The sequence below is a fragment of the Myotis brandtii genome, unplaced genomic scaffold (genome assembly GCF_000412655.1).
Source record: "Myotis brandtii unplaced genomic scaffold, ASM41265v1 scaffold165, whole genome shotgun sequence".
Lineage (NCBI taxonomy): Eukaryota > Metazoa > Chordata > Mammalia > Chiroptera > Vespertilionidae > Myotis > Myotis brandtii.
The window spans coordinates 704,038-706,786 of record NW_005356042.1 but is presented as its reverse complement, the minus strand read 5'-3'; positions in this window follow the sequence as shown (position 1 = coordinate 706,786).

Here is a 2,749-nt window from a genome sequence, read left to right as displayed (position 1 = left end):
CCCATGGGCTTTTTCTTTTTTTTTTTTTTAAAGAATATGGAAGTTTGTGGGGGTTTTTTTATGTTTTTTTAAAAAATATATTTTATTAAATTTTTACAGAGAGGAAGGGAGAGGGATAGAGAGCCAGAAACATCGATGAGAGAGAAACATCGATCAGCTGCCTCCTGCACACCCTCCACTGGGGATGTGCCCGCAACCAAGGCACATGCCCCTGACCGGAATCGAACCCGGGACCCTTGAGTCCGCAGGCCGATGCTCTATCCACTGAGCCAAACCGGTCAGGGCTTTATGTTTTATTTTTATTGATTTCAGAGAGAGGAAGGGGGAGAGAGAGAGATTTAGAAACATCAATGATGGGAGAGAATCATTGATTGGTTGCCTCCTGCATGCCCCCTACTAAGGATCAAGCCCTCAACCCAGGCATGTGTCCTGACTGGGAATTGAACCGTGAACCTCCTGGATCATAGTTCAATGCCTGTCCGGGCCAATTATTTTGTTTTGCAGAAGCAGCAAAGTTATATTCAAAGACTGATTATGTCTTTGGGAGAAGTAAAATGGTCTCTGTTTGAAGATGATGATCTTACATATAAGAAGTCCTAAGGACTCCGCCAAAAAAGTGTTAGAACTAATATACAAATTCAGTAAAGTTGCTTTAACAAATTAACTTTGCATACAAAAACTCTACCCTTTTACTCCCCCCTATTTTATATTTTTGATGTCACAATTTACATACTTTTTTAACAGACTTAATTTACTTTCTCTCTTTTTTTTTTTTGAAAAACACTTGTTTTATTTAACAAAAAACAACTTACAAAGAAACAGGAACTAAATGGCCAAACTGCATAAAATAGCCAACATTTGCAACCAAGTCACTTCCCACATGACATCTCTCCCCCTGGTCAGGGCAGGGCAGGTGGACAGATGTCTGTCTTGTCCCCACATCACAAAAACATCAGCGCGAAAGTCACATTGCTAACTCCATGATCATTGACAGAAAAGAAATACTCTCGCCAGCTAAGGACTTTTGTGTTGCTTCCCACTGAGAACCCATTTTCAGTCCCTAGGCCTTCCCCCATTCTCCCACCACAGGCCCAAGACCCATCCTTTGCCAATAGCTCCCCTAGCTGTGGTGGAGGGGCAGCTGCCAGTCCTTCCCATCCTCTGATGTCCTGGGGCAGCCTGGTGGTCAATTGGGCCTCATCCCTCATTTCCAGGGCCTTGGACTGAGGGGCTGGAAACAGGGCAGCTCCCCCAGGGCCCAGGCTCTCCCCGCCCTCCTGGGCCCACTGCTGCAGGTCCCAGTGAAGCCAGGACCCTGTCCTCGGGTGGAGAACTCTGGCCCAGTTGCTGAGTCACCTTCCTCTGCCTCTTTTGTTCCAGGGAGAATAAGAGAGGATGCTGAATTCCCTCCTAAGCAGGGCTGTGTCTGCAGGGACCAGCTGGAAACCATATCCTGTTGGGGAAGTTTTCAGAAGGCTCAGCTTCCACTGGGTCAGGTCCTGCCCCTGGGGTGCACTCTGGAGCCTCATCACACAGGTCTTTAGGCTACAGCACAACATCCCAGCCCTGGCCTGGGGTCCTCAGGGCCCAGTATGCTGCCCATGTGCCGGAGGTAGGTGGCATCAGAGCCGCCTACCATGGACATGACCTGCAGGTTCAGTAAGCAGGCCTCGGCCTCAGCAGGGTCCACCTTTCAAAGGCACAAAAACATTCAGGAAAAATCAGTCTCTCCCTCGCCTTCTCCTCTAGCCATAAGGAAATGACTGCCATTACTGGTTTCTTGTGTGTCCTTCCAAAGATAGTTTATACATCTGCAAGCAGACCTTTCCTCCTACCTGCCTACCCATCATAATAGCCTGCTGTTCCTGATGTTCTGAACCTTACTTTTATCTATAATAACAAAAGTGTAGTATGCTAATTAGACCAGACGTCCTTCTTGGACGAAGCCGGGGCCGCAGCCGTGGGATCGATGCAGCCACCAAGGCTGCAAGGGAGGGATCCAGGCAGCTGTGGCTGCCAAGGCCTACTCTTGCACGAATTTCATGCATTGGGCATCTAGTTCTATATAATAAAAGGCTAATATGCAAATTGACTGAATGCAGCAACGACTGGTCACTGTGATGCACACTGACCACCAGGGAGCAGACGCTCAATGCAGGGGGAGTGCCACTCAGCCAGAAGCCAGGCTCACGGCTGCCTCCATGGCAGCGCTAAGGATGTCCGACTGATGGCTTAGTGGGGCACGGGCCTAAGCCATCAGTTGGGCATCCCCCAAAGGCTCCAAGACTGCGAGAGGGTGCAGGCCAGACTGAGGGGAACCCCCTCCCCCAAGTGTACAAATTTTGTGCACTGAGCCTCTAGTCCATTAATAATAGTACTTAGAAATCATTTATTGTCAACCTGATACTCTTTTTTAAAAAATATATTTTTATCGATTTCAGAGAGGAAGAGAGAAACATCAATAAGGAGAATCATTGATCAGCTACCCCCTGCATGAATCGAGCCCATAACCCAGGCATGTGTCCTGACCGGGAATCAAACCATGACCTTCTGGTTCATAGGTCAATGCTCAACCACTGAGCCATGCTGGTCAGGCTAACCTGCTACTCTTAAACTTTTTCAGGTTTTACAAGTAATATATTAATATACTAGAGGCCCAGTGCACGAAATTTGTGCATGGGGGGACAGGGGGGTGGTACCCTCAGTCCAGCCTGCACCCTCTCCAATCCTGGACCCCTCGGGGGATGTC